The sequence below is a fragment of the Apaloderma vittatum genome, unplaced genomic scaffold (assembly GCF_000703405.1).
Source record: "Apaloderma vittatum isolate BGI_N311 unplaced genomic scaffold, ASM70340v1 scaffold20852, whole genome shotgun sequence".
Classification (NCBI taxonomy): Eukaryota; Metazoa; Chordata; class Aves; order Trogoniformes; family Trogonidae; genus Apaloderma; species Apaloderma vittatum.
The window spans coordinates 21,296-43,639 of record NW_009705572.1 but is presented as its reverse complement, the minus strand read 5'-3'; the positions used below and the strand labels follow the sequence as shown (position 1 = coordinate 43,639).

Genomic DNA, 22,344 nt, shown 5'->3' with positions numbered 1-22,344 from the left:
CGGTTTGCCATTTGAGCTGCTTGTCAAATCTTTTGCCCATATGTCAAAAGACTGTCTTGCCTAGTAAGGTGCAATCCCAATTGGCCAGCACCTAGTCTGTCTTCTGGTTTCCCCTGAGCATTTGTTATGGCAGATCAGGCAGCCAAAAAGAGGGCTATTAACTGGATTGAAGGAGAATCCCAGAGTCAGAAGGTTTGCGATGATAAGCTTAAAACCACAATGAACTTTTCTCAAAGGAACAACGGGAAGTTCTGAGCTTGTACAAGAGTAGGTTAGGATTTAGCCTGGCTTAAGTGAGATGGAAGACAGACTGTGCTTACAGCAGTAGATGAGCAGGGCTTGGAATACAGAATGGGAGAATTTGATCTAAAGTTTGTGAGGGAAATCATAGAATCATAGAATGGCCTAGGCTGGAAGGGACCTTAGAGATCATCTAGTCCAACCTCCCTGTCATGGGCAGGGACGCCACCTCTCGACTAGATCAGGCAACACATGGGGACCGAGCGGGAATCGAACCCGCGACCTCAGTGTTGCTCATTGTCAGCACTGCGCTCAAACCACTGAGCTAACCAGCCCCCTAAATGTATTAAGCATATGAAAGAGCAGTGGACAGATGAAGACAACATCTACAGAAAGACTGTGGAGAGAGGGAATGGGAAAATGTGTGACTTCCTCTGGGAATGAAAGTCCAAAATACAGCTGTCAGTTTAGAAACAGTAAAGACTGTGGATCAGTAGCATAGTCCTGCGAAGGTACTTAGTGCTCTAATACACCTCACAAAAAGGCTTTTGCACTGAATGGCATCAGTCTTACGACAACAGGAGGGCTACTTCATGAAGTGAGAACGTGATCCAGTAGCAATAGTCCTTTACTGAGCTGAAAGCCCTTGGGTCCCAGAGTGGCACAGTAAGAGTAGGAAGTGCAGCAGAGCAGCCTGTCTTATTCTAGGAAATCATGTCAATCCATCAGCCAGGGTATGGAGAAACTGTACTGACTAGCATTGCTTTTAGAACATCCATCTCCTCTTTTAAGGCTGGTCCCACACAAACCTCTCTATCTTTCCTGTCCCTTTCCTCTGACCACATTGCAGCAGGTTGACTTCTAGCACCCAGTAACGCTTACACTTCAGCCCATGCTGTGAAAGGGTTGAAATTGATGTATTGTTAGAGGTGGTGAATGACAGCAGGGCAGTGGTGGAAGGATAGGAAAGGAAAGAGTTGGGGGTTTTAAACTGTATTTTTTAGGAATGCTTGCAACTGTCCGGTGTCTTCCATATGTTCTCCTTATGGAGAAAATAGTAATTTTGGCAGTAGGGACACAGAAAAGAAAAATTAATTTCTTTCCTGTTTGAAATCACTTGCAGAAAGAGGGAGGGCAAAACAGTTGCAGAGAGCCCCTACCATCAACATAGCATGGTGGAGGGGCAAGCAATAAAGTAGGAGAAACTCTGCATAGAAAATGCATCACAGTGTGAAGCAGAAGAGACTCTGTGGGCAGAGGTACATTGGCATTAGAAACTGGAGAGAACACACGTTGGCATATTCAATGCGTTGGCTTTTTTGGCAAACGGCTGAGCTTGGATTAATAAAATGTTCAGATAAAAATCAGAGTTTTATTAAAGTGTGCTCACACAGCAGCAGCGCCCGGCCGTGCTCCTGGAACATGAGCTGGAAGCCTGCCAGCAGTGCTCAGGAGTGCTGCTTATCATACCTGATAAGAAGGTCCTGCTGTGTGAGAGTGTGAAAGAGAGCGCAAGCGGCTGAGAAGAGGAGGCAGGAAGCTGGCAGCAACCCGTCTGCTTCTTGGCCCAAGCCTTGTTGCAAGCCCACTGGCCCGTAAGGGTTTGCCCCCTATATAAATCCAGCGCGCGTTGGAGGAAAAGCACACAGAGGCTTTCAGGAGAGCAAACAAGGCCAATTGCTCTTGCAGCAGCTCCCCTCGCCTTCCTCCGCTCCTCCTGCTCTTATCCTGCTAGCTGTTCCACAGTAGCTCCCCACCATATTTTAAACAAGACTTTTTCTTTACTTTGTCTTTTCTGTGTCAGCTTGCTCCATGCCAGAACTCAAAGCTAATTAAAAGGGAAATGGACTGGGCTTGCTTTTTTTTTTTTTTCCCTTCAGTAGTGAGCTGTTGGCAGAGTTTCTGAGCTACTAGGAATGGGGACTATGAACAGCAAGTTGGGAGTGGGAAGCCAGAAACTACCCTAGCTCCTCTGAGCAAAAACTGCAAGTCCTTCAACAGGCAGTGCACAGGCCTGCAAGTGCAGCATGTCTCTCAGTCCTTCCTTACGTGCTTTGCTCAGACTTTGCATCGCACTTGACTCTTTCAGCCTGTTCCTAGTGCTTTGTATTCACTGAATGTGCCAGTGATCCTTGTTGTGCTCTCTCATACCCCATTTGTGGAAATATGGCAAAATCTACTTTCTAAGAATATGAGGCTCCTCCAACTTCCTAGCAAAAATGGGTACAGTGGATCTCAAGACGATGCTGGAGAATAGCTGGATAAAGCAGATGTTGGGCTTGCTGTGTCACCAACTTATCTCCATGGATTGCACTTGTCCAGTCCTGGAATAGAAACTATAACTTGTGACTTGCCAGGTCATTCGCTAAGCAATGTGTCGCTAGGCAATGATGCTTGATTTTCCAGGGAAGGGAGGAAGCTATTGTTCGGTTAATTCACACATTCAGGAAAATTGTAGATGATGGACACGATATTGATATGAACATGCTATTCTGCAATAGTTTTCCTGGCCAGCTTCCAGCATTTATTCTATATGTGACATAGAGAAGAATAGTAGCCTTCAGACATCTTACTCAGACTATTCTTTTTAGTACAGTATTTTCCATTTTTAAGAATGTAAAATGCTGTTCTCCCTTGGTTTGTCTTTAAACTTAAGGCCCTGATTTCAAAGAGCCTTAAACTAATATGTTTAGACTTAATATGAACTAAAGGAGTTACCAGCTTTGTTGAATGCCTCCAGCATGGCATAATGGCCAGTAATTAACAATTCCCAACTGTGTCTCCATCCTAGCACTCCATCTTGCGAGTCACCTGCACAGGATTATCTGGAAAGCTTTTCTTTCTGCTTCACTAATTCAGATATCCCAGCTTAGGGGTAGGACATGGGGAAGACAGTGCAGAAAGCAGCCCGGGCTTTGCCTCATCACAAAAACTGCTTTTAGCTCACCCGCACAATCTTAGCGAGGGGCTGCACCTTCTGAGACAAAGGATGCTGGCATTATTCTCCTTCCTCTTATTCTGCACCACTGTAAAATTCCAGGTGAATGGCTGGCTTTTCTGCCTCCATCCTCAACTATTCATTAGAGGGGTGTTGGCATGTTTGGGATTACTATGTATCCACACCACTGCTCAGAGATTCTCTTCAAAGCTGGGCAACTTTCCAGCACATCATCTGCCTGCCTGCTGCATCTAGCCCCTTACCTCATGCTCTCTCTCCTCCAGTGCCCACCCCCTAAATGCGTTTGTGCTGACGGGCCCATCTTTCCTCATCCACAGACAGGAGATGTGATTAGAGGGAATCTAATTTGTTCGGAGTGCTCTGGCAATGGAGGGAAATTATTCTGCAGCAATATTTGCAAATGCATTCATCATGGAGTCCCTGGCAATCCGTCACCATGAGCTGATGACTTTGATCTTCATGAAGGTCTGATTAAAAGCACTTTTTAGTGTTCAGCCCAACTTCCCATCCTGCTCCTCCTGTTGTGCACCTAGACAAAAGGAAGGAATGATAGTAGAGGCCAGTTATGAGCCATCCATCCTTTGTGTCCCCTAAATCCAGGCTAGACATAAAGGCCTGGTCAGATGACACTGAACTGCTACCACAGTTTGAGGTCCTTTGGTCCTCTGATTTCCTCCATATCCAACAGCCTCATAAAGAATTGGCACTTTTTTTGTGCTCATTAAATTTGAGTCTTGTGTCTTGCCCAGGGTGAGGAGCAGATTTGCATAAGCCCTGTAGCTCTCTCTGCACCAAAAGCATTATCTCAGATACCTTCTCAGTTTGACTGTCTTGCAGACAGTAAGATTAGGTATATAGACCCTTCCCAACACCACAGCTTGACTCTAACCCGAGAGGAGCGGGATCAGGATCCGGTGAAAGAGAACGACAGTTTAGGTGGGACTTTCAGAGTGTAGCAGGCCCTACCTGGCAGCACAGGCCTGAGTATTGCACAGCTTCATGGCTTCTCTTTTGCTCTATAATCCCTTGTAACAGTTCATAGACCTCCTTAGCCAGCTGGATTTGGCATGTGAGTTACGGAACAGGAGAGAAGGTGGGATGCTGCACTGCAAAGACAGAGGCCCGAAGCTAGTCAAAGAGCAAAGAGGAAGGAGCAATTACATGAACTGAACTTTGGGCTTGCAAGCTTTGACAAATTAATGTCTGCAAAGGTTGAGGGGGTGCCATGCCTGTGTAGGCCCTATCTTCACATCCAGAACAAATCGTATGTACATCTTCTGTGTTGTGTTTGGTTTGCTTCATGTTGACTGAACTGAATAGGCTTGCTCATGTGCTAAAGTCATGTGGAAATGGCAGCCCAAGCAGAGCACGGCATGGAAGAATTAAAACACTGTAAACTCTCTTTCCAGTGTACCGAGTAGCATACTCAACATGTATGACCCTGAGTATCTAGTTGTCTCTCAGACTTGTGGTTTTGATGTGATGTATCTATAAGAGGTGTTCTATGGTAGCCTTGTTTAATAACTTTTCTATCGAGGCCATAATTTGATGGGAAGGTATTTCATTCCTAGGTGTTGCAGTGGGTCCCATGCAGCACCAGGGCCATTCCAATTGTTCTACTTGGCTTCAGTCCAGGTTATTGTGTTGGAGCCCTTTCCTTCCTTTTCTCCCTCTGCTAGCCTGCACTTCAGCAGTAGCTGATCTAGGTACACTAGATATGTAGCAAAATTACTTGCAGTGGTGTGCCCTTCCCCAGATTTGCAGAATGCAGCTTTCCACCATTTTGTGATCTGCTTCCCTTTTCCTCTTGTGGGTGCCCTTTGGCTTGGGAGGTCTGGGTGACATTTGCTTACTCCACATTCTTCCACCATGACTTGGCACTGTGATTTTCTTCCTCCATATGGCTTGTGAGTGTGACTCAGACTCCCTATTGTACCAGTATGTACTAGCGTACAGTTAGCGTAGCAGTGTGCTCTTAGGCTCTGCTGCCAGTCTAATTCCATGTCACGCATGGCACATCCTTCTCACTGCTGCATCTTGTGCAACCCCTGCAGAGTTATCTTTGAAGGCTGGTGTCTCTGCTTTACCCCTGTACACAGCTAAACCAGTTCAATTTGGTTTAGTCTAACCTCTAAATGTATCTACTAAAAGATTACTATGTTTTTCTTTTTTTTGTTAGGGACCTAAGAGGAAAATTGCAACTCACCACCCTGCTTTGACAACTTTTGCTCCACCTTGGAGGTGGGGAGGTCAGTCAGAGAGGCCTGTTTTTATGTTTGTGATGAGGACTGTTGTCCCACCTGTTGGGGGTTTTTGGCTTTTAGCAGTAAAATGCAACTGGGTACAGCTACCGAGGCCCATTGAGCTCAGCAGGTTTAGTGCTGCATATGAGAATGGTGCCTCTGTTTTGCTCGTTTACTACATACATACCTTGGGTCCAACTAGCTTAGAGTTCGCACTGCTGGAGAGCTCTTGAGTATAGATATGAGTAAAAGCAGTTTTCCCAGTTATCATCTGGGGAAATAAAGAATTTACTGGTGTTACTTAGGTACCATGCAGGTGAGATGATCCGTGTATTCTTTTACGGCACACAGTGGTGCTTGTGTGTGCATAGGCACGAGATGACTGTGAAGACCTGTGGATTATTAGTCACCCACTCCCATGCGCCTTGGGGAACGTGGATTCTGTGTGAGGGCAGCATGTAACCCTTAACTGGGTAGTGTTTTCCATTATGGCTCTGGTACAATTTCTATTCATATCTAGCCTTGAAAATGTCAGAGGCATAATTTCTTGACATGCTATGTTTCTTGACCCTTCTTGAAATAAAAGCATGCCTGCCTTGCAAGAGCTTTGAGAGAGAGCTCTGAAGCATGAGGGAGGCAGGAGGAGGACCAACTGAGGCGAGTCCTGTGTACTTCTTTCTCTAGCCCTGGTGCACAGGGAAGTGGTTGCAGGCTGTGTCATTGCAGCAGAGATGACTTTAAAGCTTGTCTAAAGATCTTGCAGTTCTGCCCACTAGCGCTTCCATGTTTAAAAGTATGTATCAGGCTTGTTGAGATCAGTTGTTTTCCCCAGACATCACTACAACTCATTGTCTAAACCACCATCTTCAAGATGCCCTAGACCTTCTTCCTGTCTCAGCTAGGCAGCTGAGGGCTTTTTCACAGCACCTGAGGTAGACTCCGAAACGCCTTGCTTTCTCAGTTCGTGAGGGAAGTAATAGAAGTGACTCCATGCTCCCTCACCTCCTGCAAAGCGCAAAATATTTCACGTTGACATTAGCAGGAGATATACTCCCCTATTACTTTGAAGAAAGAGCATAAGTACAGAGCCTGCTTATCTCATACCTGGTGTCCTCTGACTTCTGCATTTCATTTTCCCCACATACACAGAGTTATGCTTACTTTAGGCATGAGGATCTGGACTCCTGAATTAGATTTCGTGCACAACTTTCTTGAACACTTAATGAAGCTGTCTCTTCTTTCATCCAGGTTCTGTGCTATGGGCTGAAGGATCATGCTGACAGATGGGAAAGAAATAAGAACTAGAAACAAGTTACTACTAAACCACAGAGAAAGAGTTAGGTACTGCAGTAAACCAGGTAGCCAGCAGGAGCTCTGGCCTCTCCTTTTGCTAAATTGTCTATCTGAATGAACAAGCATGAGGTTAAAAAAACAAATGCTCTACAGACTGCAATGGATTTGGTAGTAGCAGCATCCCCACATTAACATTTACTGGCTATTCCCTGTTGCAGATTTGAGTACAGCATCGCAGGTGCCACTTTTAATGTCAGAAGCCTTGCTTGTTTTAAAACATAAAAAAATGAAAATGCAATGGAAATAGCAATGAGGAAGGCTACCAAATTGTTTGGACCATTAGAAAACCTTGAAGTACCCGGAGACACCCTGGCAGGCATTTTCTAGTGCTTTACATGTCGCATGTGCAGTCTGCTAGCTACGTTGTTATGCAAGGTGTATCCTTGGTAAAGTTGTTTTAACAGAAGTATTAGTGCTTGATTTACTATGCGCTTCCTCTATGTGCCTTCCAGGGAAAGGGAGGAAAGGACTGGTCAATATTTCTCAGCAGAGATTGATTAGAGTGCTGTTGGGTGGTGGATGTGAAATCAGGGTATGGGTTTTGGAAATGCCCTTCAAGAGACAGCGCTTCATGAACCCAGACAGTGAGGTACACTGAATAGAAGAAACAAACTGGAAAGCTGTGCTAGACCAGGACAGTTCTAGGTTAGGTGTGAAGCCTGGAGCAATGAAGTGAACAATGTGTAGAAGCAGAGAAAAGCATATGTATCTGAAATAAAAATTAAATAATCTAGCAATAATTTGGCAAACCTATGTTTTCCACCCACTCAATCCATTGCTGGCAAATATTTCTAGCCACATGATCATCACTGTGTGGATTTAATATAAAAAAGAATTGTGCAGTGGAGTAATCCTTCCTAAAGTTAAAAGTTTCCCTAAGTCCCAAAGAGAAGTTCTGGGCAGACACTAATATTGTTATAGATCTGGCATTGAAATGTATTAAGTTGGGGTGTGGATCTTTGCTCTTGACCAAATAGGACTTTTACTTCTCATAGGTAAAATGACGTTAGGCCACTGGACAAAATTTGGCACAAAATTAGGTAGCCGGGGCATCAGGTCTGGGGCAGGGAGGAGAAGGCTGCACTCAGTCAGCAAAGTCTCTCACTGTGCCCTAAACATTTCATTTATTTACTAAAGTGAAGTTTTCTAAAGATCTGTAAGGACTATCCAAGCCATGTGTGTTTTATTACAGACTCTGAAAGAAAAAAAGTTTTCTTCTCAGCCACCAACAAAGGGCTGGAACCCAACTTGCATGCAGATATTGACACTCCCAATAAATTTGCAACCTCCATTGTGTGCCCTTGGTATACACTGTGGTAGAAGTAAAGCATGTTCAGAGGCAGTGGGTCCTGTCCTTGTCAGCTGGGGAAAGACCACAGACCCTCTTCAGAGCCTGGACACAAACTGAATAGGGGTTTTTCCAGTACCCTTCCTGCACCCAATGTCTGCCCAATTAACTGCCAAAGGCAGAAAAATTAATTCATATAGGTTAAAGTTTTTATGTGCAGGGAGTATTCCTGTAGGGCAAAAGAAACACAGATATTTTGAAAATTAGCTTTTCTGGGAGGGAGAAAAACATCAGTTCTGCTGGGAAAGAAATGGATTTTCCAAGGGGAAATTTGAAACAAACATTTTAGTTCAAAAATCAACGTTTTGACTGAAAATATTCCATTTCTGTTTCTTAGCTTAAAAAAGGAGAAACTAAATGATAGCTTGAGTGGTAATGTCACTTTGTCACATATGCTTTTATTCCATTCCAAAAAAAAAAAAAGGGTAGGAATATGACATTTTAAAGCAAAACAGAAGAAAAAAATGTCACTTTGAATTTATTCCAAACTTCAGTGGCAAAACTGACAGCTTTTTGACAGAAAAGATTCTTTTCAGCTGAATTTTTGCAAAAGAAAACATTGAATTTTCCCAAAGAGTTACTGGAAAAAGGAGATACTGCAGTTTGGGAAGTAAGTATGGCGCAGGGATTGCTCTCGAGTTCTTTAATATGACATTCTTCTGCAGATGAGCTTTTCTGCCACTCTCTTATAAGAAATAAAATGATGTTCACTATAGTACTCTACATCTCTACATAGATAGGGGTGGCCTTCTGCCTGCCTAACCATCCCTCACACAGAAGAGAGCAAAGTGTGCTTTTTCCATGCGAATAAAAGCTCGAGGATTGGATTCAAGGGCAAATTCTTTTGAAACACTGTCTTGGTTATTCCCTTGGAAAGTACAATTTGCTTGATACTAAACTGCTTGTGAAGAAGGCTTGGTGAAATGCTTAGTTCCTGCTAGGCTGGAATATTTCGATTTGACATTTCGTGGAACTGCAGATACACTGACTAGAAGGGAGCACTGGAAGGCACAAAGCGTGGCCTCCTCTTCAGATACAACTGATGCCAACACTAGGTCACCATGGCTTTATCTAGCTGAATTTTGACAAGGTTGCAAGTCCTACAGTCTCTTTGGGTACCTCCTACAGCCTGCTTGGTAGAGAAACTTTTCCATATGTCTACCCTGAATCTCTGCATTTCAAACAAAGTCCAAATGGTAGCAGCAGAAACTCTTTGTCTTTATCAAAGCAAGGGACTTCACCTTCATTGAGGCAAAAAAGATTCTCACACCTCCTAAACAAAATGTTTCTCCCAATATTTTTATTTTATGGGAAAGCCTTTCATCTGAGCATGTTTCTTTGCTGGCTAAAACTGTGAACTTTTGAAATTTTTCCTGAAGAGAGAGAAAGGTTTTGACAAGTTCTGACAATATGATGATTTTAGGCATAAGCATAATGGTACATACCAATCAGAAGCTGAAGGCAGACAAATTTGTACTAGAAATGAGGCAGAAGTTAAAAACGATGATCCCAGCTGGTCTGCCTAGGTTTATGGTAGACAGTCCTTCAGCAAGAGTCTTTTAGTCAAAACTGGGTACCTTTCTAAGAGATGGCATAACATAAACAACTTTCTCCGCCAAGTGCTGAAATTGCTGAGTGAGTTGCTTTCCAGCCCATGTTATCCTGGAGGTTATATTAGCCCAGATGACCCCTTCTGGCTTTAGATGTGGTTCCTGTAGCAATATCAAAAGGCCTTAAGTGGTGATCAGGACACTATAAATGCATACAGCAGTCTCTGCCCCCAAGGGTCAGCAATCTGGGATTGAGTAACAGCTAATTTCAGACCTGCTGCTTTCTGCAGTGGCTTGTGAAAGAAAAGAGCCTGAACAGGGATGGAGTTAAGGGGTAAGTGTCGCTGGAGAAAAAGAGGAAAGGCTGTGTTTGGAAGAGAGCAGTGGTGGCAGGGAGGCATGGTGCTGCATGTGGCTGAGGGAATGGTGGAAGGAGACAGGAGTGGAACCAAAGCAGGGGGTGAGAAGAGTGAAGGGTGCTCCCTCAGAGTCAACATGGGGAGGGGTGTTTATGAAACCCAACACCAAAGGCTCTGCTCTGACTTCTATTTAGGTTACTTGTGGAGTCTGGGATTTTTTTTTTTTCTTCTTACCTTGCACTTCACTCCTTTCCTCTTTTTCTTTCAGTTTTCCTTTTTTTCTGTTAGAAATCTCCAAGAGCCCATGGTGTTTTAATGCCAGCCTAAGTGCCTTTGATTCATTGTCTGAGCTAGGTTTGTGAGAGCCAGGGCTGTTTGCTTTGCGGCAGATGTTTGCTTTCAATGAGCAAGTTCAGCAGCCTGTAGATATTTCTTTTCTCATTCTGCATAGATGGTGTGTATCTCTGGCCTTGTAAGATGAGAGAGAGTCAAAAAGAGACCCTGGGAAACTGGACAGAGAGCAAATAAGTAAAAGGAAGAGAGGTCAGCAGAGAGACCTGGAGGATGGGCATAAGAAGAGTTGTGGATAATGTGTTAGCTTGTTGCTATAGCAGTTATACCTGCAGCTACCTTTCAGGTCAGAAAGCTGGGATATAGGAACGACAGACTGTGAAGGAGGGAGGATGAAACACTAGCCTGGGACTCAAGGGCTGGAGGTTGAGCTTTTGGCTCTTTTCATGTTACCTTGAAAGAATTTCTTAATTTTGCTGTGCTTTAATCCCCCATCTGGCAATGAAAATGCTAAGCTAAGAAGGGCATTTCAAAAGGATAAACACTTCAGGATATGAACTGCTATGGTGTCACTGTAGGGCTGAGCTATATGGACCCTCTTATCTTCAAATATCAAGCCTGGTGTCTTTGGAGTTAGATGGTCCCCAGATGGAACTTGAGATCCTGCTGATCTCAGATGCTAAAGATACTTGCACCAAGTGGAGGAAGCCTGTGACCCAGCAGCTAGCTATGGTTGGATACACCCTCAAAACAAACTTACTGCTTATGCTTCTGAGCAAAGGGAGACATAGTGATGCTCACTTGAGCTTCATGTGGGCACAACCGTTTACCTGAAAACAGGCTAAAGTTTTTCAGCAACTCCTGTTACAAAGCTCCTTCTTCTTCCTCCAAAATCTTTTCTGGAATTGTTTCCAAATCATCCCCTGCTCTAAAACCCAACCTGCTGGAGCATAACCAAAGGCAAAGTTTCCCACTTAGCTTATCCTGAACTCAGAATCTATTTCTGAAGTAAACTTGGATTCGCCATGTCCTGTGGCTTTCTTTTCTATTTCATCAAAGAGCAAGTGTCAAAACAGGCTAGCTGATAAGGACCCTGGTATGTGCTATCAGGAAATAGGCCATGAGCATCAGAATTTATTTATAGTGATAGATTTCTGTGTTACCAAAATTAGTCCAAAACATTTGTGAGTATGCAAGAAAGTCAAGTTGGTAATACTTTTTTTCAGAAACCGAAGATCTAATAAGCCTAACTTCCATTTCTCCTGACTACTCATTTGCCCTCACTGTGCTTCGAACCTGTATTTCATTTATTCAGGGTTAGGGTTTGCAAGTATTCATGGTGAAACTGCACAAGCCGTGTTGTTACAGTATCTAACAAACACTTAGACCACCATTTCAGGGATATCCAGCCTTCTCTGTTGCAGTTTATGTTTAAACGCATACCCACCAGTGTGTGCCCAGCATATAAACGTCACCTAAATCAAAGAAGCAATCTGACATATTTGCCTAGATCACGTTGTTTCACTTTGGCAGGGTTCATAGAATCCTAGAATCACATAGGCTGTAAGGGACCTTAGAGATCATCTAGTCCAACCTCCCTGTCATGGGCAGGGACGCCACCTCTCGGCTAGACCAGGCAACACATGGGGACCAAGCGGGAATCGAACCCGCTACCTCGGTGTTGTCATTGTTGTCAGCACCACGCTCAATCCACTGAGCTAAACAGCCCCCTAAAGGTTTGAACCCCTAAAGGGTTGAAGGATTTATCCTTCCCTTTACCACTTACTCGCAAATAGAAGCTGTGGATGTAAGACAGTATAGTATTTTAAAGCAGTGAAATACGTATGTGAGTGCATGTAAAGGCTTGTGCACATAGACATTAAGCCTGTAGGTAGAGCGTCCTGTTTAGTGTGAGCAGACGAGCAACTGCCTTGGCACAGCAGGCAAGAACAACGCATCCTGTAGAGTCTGGTCCATGACAAAATGGATGAATGTGTTCTTCAAAAGAAACCTTGCATCTGTGACCTCTCAGGCCAGCAGGATTTGTTGGTTGGCAGAAATGGTACGACTCTGAGACTGGTTTATCATCAGGGTAGTTCCATGATGGAATTTTAATGATGACTTCAAGGGTGCTATCCAGGGGAGGCCTATTATCTTCTCTCTACATCTTTCACATGATGACTAAAGCTGGATTTTTTTGCTAAAATAGTCTCTGTTTCAGTACTGTCTGTGCTTGCTAACAATGGAGCTCCTCAGTTGTGAGATTTTAGAATCTCACAAAACAACAAGCTCGTTGATCCCTCAGTGCCATACCGGCAAGCTGAAAGCTTTGCCTATAGTAGAGGAATACATTTGTTGGGGGGCGGGTTTTGTTGATTTGGGAGTGGTTGGTTGGTTGGTTTGGGGTTTTTTTTTGTTTTTTTTCTCTTTTTTTTTTTCTCCGAGGAGGGTTTTAGCTAGTGTACTCTTTCTAAAACTGCTTGTAAAACTACTTTCTCATAAAGATGCAATGTAATGTGTCTTCAGCTTCTTCCTGGTCCCAGATGAGTCAACTAACTTTAAAGATTAGGAAAAAGGTCAGCTTGAGGTCTGTTGGCATATGCTAGCCAAACTCAACCAGAGCTAGACTACCAACTGCCAGTAATGTTGGAAGTAAAATCTATTGTGCGGGACCAGATGACCCTCTCTGATCCTTAGATAATGATGGTGTGTTTTGTCTCCTCTCCAGCATCTTGTTTTGCTACTTGCGGAGCAGAGAAAGAAAAATGCTTACCAATTTTCTTAGTGCAGACAAGGCCCGAGGGACCAAGCATTGTTTGGGAAAGACTGTTCTCTGTAGAAGCCATATCGATTCCTGAGGCAGAGGGAAGGGGAAGAGACAAAGCTTTTCCCTCTGAGAGTGAAATGACAATTGCCATTGAGAAATCCAGCAAATCTTGTCAGAAGTCTGAACACAGGGGGCCAGTTCATCCCCTTTTTGTCTCCACTGAGCCCTCTGTATTGTGTTAGTTTTTAGCCTTCTCTGCCACATGAGAAAGCCCCTTCCTGGGCTTGGACAACAGGACTGTGGGCCATTGTTACAGAGACCACCTCCTGCTGTCAGGAGTGGGAGGTCTGCAGAGAAATCGGAGGATGCAGAAAAATCGGGGAAGGAGAAGGGACACTAATGTGGTTCCCTTCAGAATAGATGTTGGATAGAGCAGAAGCCCAAAGACAGGGCTTTCATTTCTCACTTCCCAAGTGCTCTCTTCTGTGTGGAGCTGCGAGAGCTATTCCCACGTCAGGTAAAGCCGAGCAGCCATTGATTGGCAGCCAGATGGAGCAATGAAGGTGGATCAATGTGAATTGGATTTTTTAACTTTAAATAAAATTTATATTGGCATGAAGTTAATTAATAGAGAGCTGTCAGAGGGCTCCTTGGCACATCAGTGTGTTAGAAGGCAATGGTACCCTTCGGGGAGATGATGGGAGGAGGCTGCAGGAAAAGGGATTCAGCTAGTAGCAAGCTGAAATTAGAAAAGCAGGCCAGTCTTTTTATTGGCCCTATTTCAACATTTTTTTTTTCATTCTTTCTCTGAGCTTGGTCTTTACTAGTGCACTTTCTCTTCTTTTGGCCTTTTGTTGTTGTTGCTTGTCATCAGAAATCTTCGCTTCCCTTCCTAATGGAAATGTTGCTCTACTGACTTTGTGTGTTGGCACAGCTGTTTCTGGTTTGGCTTGCTTATTCCATTCACACTCTCTTCCAGTAGGAGCCCCTCAGCTCAAGAGAGACAAGGAACTGCTTGAAAGTCCAGCTCAGAGCTGCAAAGATGCTGAAGGGAGTGGAACATCTCCCTTATTAGGAAAGGCTGAAGGAGCTGAGTCTCTTTAGTTTGGAGAAGAGGAGGCTGAGGGGTGACCTCATTAATGTCTATAAATACGTCAAGGGGGAGTGTCAGGAGGACGGAGCCAGGCTCTTCTCAGTGATGTCCAATGACAGGACAAGGGGCAATGGGTACAAGCTGGAACACAGGAGGTTCCACAAAACTATTAGGAAAAACTTTTTTCACTGTGAGGGTGACAGAGCACTGGCACAGGCTGCCCAGGGAGGTTGTGGAGTCTCCTTCTCTGGAGACATTCAAAACCCGCCTGGACGCGTTCCTGTGTGACCTACTGTAGATGATCCTGCTCTGGCAGGGGGGCTGGACTAGATGATCTTTTGAGGTCCCTTCCAACCCCTAACATTCTGTGATTCTGTCATTGGTTATAAGGGATCTTGTGTATTCTACTGTCCTAGGCTTGCTGGTGTATGTGGCCTAATGCAAGGCCCAAAGAGAGCATCACTATTCTGGCAGCCTTAGGAGGGAGGGAGTAAATGGTGGGGTATGGGTTACCTACCAAAGAGAAATAACACATCACTGACGCACAGGCTTTTCTGTAGCTGGCTAATGGTAGACTTCAGTGTCGACGGGGACACGGGAATAACCGCAGCATCTCCTGACAGAGCTATGTAGGGGCTTGATGTGTGTGTATGTGGACAGTTCTGTTGACTCTGCAGAAGACAGTCCCTCAAAGGGCCTGGCCCCACATGATTTTTATTTAAACTTGCCCAAGGAATAGTAAAATTGGACCTTCTATGTGAGGAAGGTGGCGACTGGGAGCCCTGGGGTTACATACTGGGTGCTGCAAGCCAGCCTGGTTCCCACTGGGCTGGCTCATTGCATCACTGATCAATGTCTCTCTAATGCTACCTCTGAGCAGGGACATGATGGAAAGGGAGAGAATGGAAACCAGATGCAGTTTCCATGGCAACATCCAAAAAAGAGGGAGAGTGACTGGGGGTGGGGAGAATTAAGAAAAAAAGAAAAAATAAAAAAAAAAGAAAAGAGGAGCCTCACAAAGATTTCAGTTTTGCACATCAGTGTGTGAGCTTTGATGCTGGCTTGTCCAGTGCAGAAGGATGCTGCTTTATTCACTCTGTGTTTTCTCCTGCGTGAGGAACAGCATGTAGAAGACTCTCTTGGAGCCTATTCTAGCCTCAGCACCACTCTTTAGGCAGCAGAGATGGGACCAGGGCACTGGTGCCCTCCAGCCCGCTCCTACTTGGGGCCTGAGCATCCCATCCCAGGTGGAGTAGGATGAAACCTCCCAGTCAGTCCAGTCCCTGCTTTTCCCTGTGAAAAGTATGTTAGGAAATAAGTTGGGAGAGGCAGCTGGGGGGCGTCGCAGAGCTGCTCCTGGCCTGGGTCCTTCCAGAGGTGTGCAGACCAGGCTTAGGGCACGTGCTCTGGCATAGGAGAGCTCCCCGCTGCTCCCATGGGCTGTGGAGCAGCTGAGGGGTAGCTGTACTCCCAGCTTTTCCCAGCAGGAGGCACACGGGAGAAACGGTACAATGGAGCTGTCTGTGTGAAAGGCTTTAATCTCCTCAGAAATTTGCCTTTCTGCAATTTCCATGCATGCCCACTTATCCCATTATCTGTGTCAGAAGGAAAACAGAATCATCAGCAGTCATGATTTGTATCTCTGAAGATTTTCTTCTCTATGCTTCAGCAAAATCCCCTCTTGTCCTTGCCTTCATAGGTTAAAACGTTTCGGTTCATGATTTTTCTTACATTCTTTCCTTACTTTAGAGTTCAATCCTGTTGCTGCCTCTTACAGCTGCTTTTCTAAGGCTCCCAGATATGACCTAACATGGAGTCCAATAATACGGTATACTTAGACCCAGATCAATAAAGCTTTTAGATGCCCAACTTCTTGCTTTGGTGCTTTTTTCCTTCACGTCTTCCCTGTGGAGCTGTAAAATTCCCATTTTACAGAGTGGCACACTCAAGTAGGAGTTTGCTGATGCTAGCAGAGGAAGCTGTGAAAGAGCTGCAAATACTGTTCAGAGGCTACTATGTCTGTTTTGAGAGAACCTTAAACTGTCTCCCCACGTGCCATGAGTTACGAATCATTACTGCATAGAGATCAGGATCTTCCTGTCACCACATAGCTGTAGCTCTGCTGCTGGAGCTCACTTTCCTGCTCAAGCAAGACCTTCTGAGGAAGGTGCCACATCACATCCAGTGATGACTTCAAATGCAAACTCTAGACCACACTACTCTAGCATTTTGGGGGACTTCAAACATTAAGTGAGGTTTTACAGCTCAGCCGTGGTTACCATTGATGATGCTAGATGTCTGCTCTGACTCTGGCAGTTTGGGTCAGCTGCCTGTTCTTTCATCCTCTGATAAGGCTGGGTCATGGTGTTCACTATAGCATCAAGCATGTGGTGGGTGGACTGAGATCATAGAACAATTCAGGTTGGAAAAGACCCTTGGGATCATCGAGTCCAACCATTAACCCTACACTTACAAGTTCACCCCTAAACCATAGCACCCAACACCCCATCTAAACGACACTTGAACACATCCAGGGATGGCGACTCAACCCCCTCCCTAGGCAGTCTATTCCAATGTCTGACCTCTCTTTCCGTGAAGAATTTCTTCCTAATGTCCAGCCTAATTTTACCCTGTTGCAACTTGAAATCATTCCCCATGGTTCTGTCCGTAATTACCTGTGAGAAGAGACCAGCACCACCCTCTCTACAATGTCCTTTCAAGTAATTGTAGAGCATGATGAGATCCCCCCTCAGATGTACTGAACTTGTAAAGGCATGGCAGAAAGGTTGGGCTCTTTCATTTACAGTGTTGCAGTGAGGTGCTGGCTTTGAAATGCAGAAGTTAAGAATAGGCAGGTATAAATAAAATCTGTTTCATGATTACTGGATATGAGTGTTTGCAAAGATTAGATCAAAATCCAAGGTGCCTGTAAGTCTTTGGTCTCTACATTTATTAGGCTTTGCTTATAAAACTGCTGTGCTCAAGGAAAGCAGCAAAATGCTAGCTTAGTATACGTTAACAAACAGTACCTTGGTAATAAAGTTTTCTTTTCTTTTATTTTTTTTTAAAGCCTTTACCTCGTGTTTAGGAGAGACAAGATCGTTATCACTTCTTATTTGTGAGTGTTCCTGGTGATACCTATAGTAGAAGTCTCTCTTGAGACCTCTTCTGAGGTCTCACTTGAAGTTGTGCTATCTACCTGGGAAAGGGCTGCCCCTGTGGCTGGAGGTGTAGTTTGCTAGATGGTGCTACCATGCAATTATGCATTTCTTTTCTAATGAGATCGTTAGGAGTGCGGTTCTTGTCACTGATTAGAAGTTCCTAGAATAGAACTTGCTATTTTCTCCTAATTACATTATATAACAGTGTAATTCACAAGGATAGTAGTTAAGACAAAGTATATGGATTTAGGAGATTGGTTTCTAGTTCTGGGGTTTTTTAAGGCACTACCACAACCTTTTTGTATGACATTTGAGTAAGTCGCTTAATATTCTCTGCAGCTGAGATCCTCAAAAAGTAAATAGACACGTAGATCATTAAGTATCTAATTATCTTAGAGGATATGGACTTCTGTTCCCTAGGTGCCAAATAGGGGGATAACTTCAGAGATGCATGTAAAGTCCTTTTGGATACCACAGTAAATAGGAGAAAAGCTGGTAAATAGTAGTGTGTATATTATAAATCTATTTTACTGGAACTCAATCTGTTGTCATAATATTGATTGTTCATGGAAATTGTTGGGTCCTTTTTAGTTCAGAAAGAGACAGTTCTAAGTTATAATTAAGTGAACAGTTTGTTGTACATGGGGAAGGCAGACTGCACAAAACGGGGTAAAGCTAGGACCAAGTTTGCATCCTTTCTTTTTTTTTAATTGTAGCTGGAAACTGTTTTTCCTCTCTACGCCTATGCGTTTGAATAACTTGAGTCATCTCTTGTAGCTTTTCTAATGGAGCAAATAGGATATGGGAGAAGTAGACTGAAAGACGCAAAACATGGAGCAAATGGATAAAAAAAATAGAAGAGAAACAAGAAACATTATGAGCTCAGAAGCACTGATTCTGTATACTAATATATATATATTTTTATATATAAGGCATTTTTATATATAAATGAATGTTCTCTATAGTCATATTTTTTTATATCTATATAAAAAGAATGATAGATAATCTTCTGTACTAGCTGAGGTATTTGTTACAATGGAAAACGTGCCCAGTTAGTACGATAACATCAAGGTCGTTTGTTAATTATGTGGCTTTATCAAAAATCTCGTTGAAAGTACTGACTTTCCAATGACATCCAGCTTATCCTGTATCCCCCTTAAGAGGAAATCATAGCAGACAGTCTAAGGCCTTTGGTCAAAACTCTGTTGCTTATTTAGGATGTAATACTCTTGCAGTCAGAGCTGTTGTAGCTTTGACTTAAAGCGAACTAGTAGAATTTACCTTAACCTGCTAAAAAAGTAAACAATAAGATTAGGACCAATAGTAATAGTAAAAGCAATGCACTAGTGATTAGGAGTATAGGGCTTTAAAGGACCTCTTTAGGTCATCAAATTAAGTCCTCTGGTGTCTCTGGCAGTCATGTCATAATGCTTTTCATAAGCTTTGAGACTATGGAGGAATGTCGGCACACATTTACAGTAATCAACACTCTCTCCTCTGAAGGGCTTAACATCTAAACCCCCCATTGTAAACAGATGGATGATGCCAAGAGGGGCCTGGGGGCTAGGGAGGACAGAAGTGATGATAGGTCGGTCGGCTTAGCTGTGGTAATTGCGAGATGGAGGGAAGTTACTTCCTAGCAACATTGTTCGTAACCTACATATTGTGTCTCATGTGGCAAGTTTCTGAGTACAGGCTTTAGCAAATGGACTAGAAGGACAATCTGGCAGCAATGTGATCCATGGAGTTCTACGGATAGACAGGGACTGGTGAAAAATGTCTTTGTTTGGTAATGTATTATGCATTGTTTTTTCCAGAGCAAAATCATGAGATCAGAGTTGCATGCTACCTCTTAATTCTCAGACTCTCTCTGGGGTAGGACATTAGGATGTTACAGCACTAAGTTATTACTTGAACATTTCTAAGATGTTTTCTTACCTACTGTCTGTCTGCTATGACCAGCTGTAGTGGTTTTGCTTCAGTGGGAGTGGATCAAACCCATAAGGTGTGTTCACTCTCTCCAGACTGGATCATGTCTCGGGATGCATGTCTGCAGGGCTCCCACTAAAGTCTTCAGACCCTTGCTGAATGCATGTCAGGGAAGAATTTAGTGCAGAGTGCCTTGATTTCTCTTGCTTGAAGAACCGACCCTCAGGACTCTATTGTTATACCGTACTTTGATTTTGCTAAGTTAGTTATTCTTTACTGATGAGCTTTCCTCATTTTGACTAGCCTGACCTACTCTCTTCCCTTTAAAGGGTGTTAAATAATTAAATAAATGCCAGTAACACTTCTACCTACCTATTGTTCTTAAGCACTAAATTACTTGCACACTAATTGAAACTTCGTTGTCCTTCTCCTTTCTCTCCAACCCCCAATAAGATTTTTGCATTCATTTGCTTTCATGGGTCTTTTTTTTCCATGCCTTTTCTTTCACTTCAGGTGTTCTCAGAGGGCATCTAAAGTTCTTTGGCTATGCAGTTTTGAAATGTGCAATTTGGCAGCAGCATGAGCCTAGGATTGAATTAAATTAACTTGAGGCACTCTGATTTTTTTTATTAAATTACTTCTTTCAAAGTTACTACAGAACATTCCACTTATTTTTTTTTATTATTATTAAATGAAAGGAAGAAAGGGAGGAAAAAGACATAAAAATTTTGAAAAGTCTGGGGTCAGGACTTGTTTAGATTTTAGGGGTTTGCACTTCCAAACTTCTCCATGGTTTTATAACAAGTTTTTCCGCTTAGAGGGGATATGAAGTCTCATGGATCTCCTCTGCTTTTGGCACTTATTCAGTAGCACACCATTTTCATGCTTGTAAGAACAGCCAAAGCTTATTTGAGTACAATTATTGTTTGTTAAGGATCCGTCGAATTTTTATGCTTGACTGTCACGAAAAGTACCTGTGCCAGTTAGGCAGGTATTTGTGATGCCGAAGAACTCAGAGGCATTACTACTTGCCCATAGCAAGAGCCTAGTCTTTAGTGCTAGAGTCCAAAGTACATAATTCCTGGAAAGGACTAAAGGGGTAGAGCAAAAGTGTTGGAGAAGACAGTTTTGGTAGTGATGGTGATGACGGACAGTCTACTATGGGAAGCCCATGTCAATTGTCAGCACCTGGGTGATGGTGATGGTGGAGAAAGGTGGGATCTCGTGGTTGCTTCTTGGGTTGTCCCTTTCCTGCTGCTCTGGATGGTCAAAGAAGTGCATTTTCTCAAGCGTTTTTGTAGATCACCACTACTCAGCATGCTTTTGATCTTGGCTCTCCACCGGTCTTCATTAATACACAAGGGAATTGGACTGTGGAACAGTCCTGCCTTCTCCTTACTATCTTGTCAGAAAGGCATATAGATCCTACATGTGAGTTATGTTTTAAATCAAGTACTTGTCATCATCTTTAACAGACTTCTTAGGTCTGAATGTGTAAGGTCTCCCCTCTGCCACCACTGTTGTAATGCTTCACTTCTGATGGCACTGGCATTCCCAGGGCTGTGCAGGGAGTCTTGTCCTAGATACAGTTGGGCAGTGGCTTTGCCTTATGGTCAGAGAGAACGTGGAAGCTGGCTTGACCCAGAAGAAGGTGGCTCTAAAAGCTGATAGCGCAGAATATGACATTACTGTTATAGCAGAGCAAGTGTGAGAGAGACACATCTTGCCATGATTGCAGGTCATTGTTGGTCCTTTTGAAAGGGTGAGAGGAGACCCCCTTCCCTTGAAGATGGATGTGCCTGTCAGGAGGGCAAAGGGCCAGGATGGGCCCACCTCTGGCTCCCTCAGGGCCATAATGAACTGAGGGCTCCTGAGTGAGGAGCACCCTGTGCCCACACTGTTAGCCCTGGGCAAAAGCAAGCTGTTGGTGCCACTAGCAGCTCGAGAGCAGCACTGGGTGCCTTGTACCACCCATCTGCAGTGCTGCATGCACACATGCAGATCTGTCTGAATGGGGAGGGGAATAATGGTGTAAAACTTTTACTTGGAGATGGCTACAGCTACTGGGAATTGCTGAGGGAAATAGCTGTGCTGTAAGCAGCTAAGAAAAGAAAGATAAAAGAAAGTTATGATTTAGTGCCTTTTCCTCTCTATTGTTCTCTCTATCATTCTGCTTTACCCCTTCTCTCAGCTGTTTCCTCATAGCCATTCTGGAAGCCAACCTCTGTGCCACTGGCTTTCTGATTAAGAAGTTCTCATCAGCTTGATTTGCTGTTCTTTCCTTGCCTCCCTAATCCTTTCTCTTTGAGTGAACCAAAACTTCTGAATTAAATAAGCATGAGTTGCCAGAAATGGGTAGATTTAGATTTTGTATCTGTAATCCTATCTGTTTCTATCAATACCTGGTATTTTTTCTCATCAAGAGATGCTGCCTTCCATAAGAGTTATCAAATTGGAAAAATGTGACCATGGTTGTCTTAAAAGAGAAAATAACAAATGCTCTGTTTCAGCTCCTGGTTTCCTTGGAAGTAGAAGGACATCTGTGTGTGCGTGTGTGAGAGAGGGAAAGGAGACTGACTGGCTTGACAACACGTTCCTGGTTTGTTTACTATAATTGATGAGGAACAGTTTGACCTGGTGAATCAATCTTGTGTCTTACTCCTGATAACTCCAAAGGACAGAAGAAATCAGAAATAAGCTACTGAGGCAGATAGTGGGATGAATAAACAAGGGGAAAGAGCAGGAGAGGAACAGGCATGCAGCTTTTCCCAGCTCATGGGATTCCTGGAAAGATGCAGCAATACAAAACTACAGGATTTTCAGGAATGTAATGTGAGAATTGACCATTAGATTTTACCCCAAACTTCCTTCAGAAGGTATATGGGTTTCATTAACCACGTGTGTTTCCTTTTGTCCCTCTTAATTTTTCACATTTTACTGGAATGGTTTTAAGTGGTAAATGCTTTAGTTGTGTCGGCTTTTATTTTCTTACTACTCTTGTCATTGCAGAAAAGAGGATGAATACTTAGGTGTGTACTTCTTCCAGTACAG

The 22,344-nt window shown here is 43.6% G+C and overlaps 1 non-coding gene across 1 annotated transcript; it reads right to left on the bottom strand.

The window, feature by feature from the left end:
• Positions 1 to 495: 495 nt before the first annotated feature.
• TRNAV-GAC lies at positions 496 to 576 on the bottom strand. Its single transcript is given in 2 exon segments — positions 496 to 531; positions 539 to 576. It is a non-coding gene; the product is annotated as a tRNA-Val (tRNA).
• Positions 577 to 22,344: the final 21,768 nt, after the last annotated feature.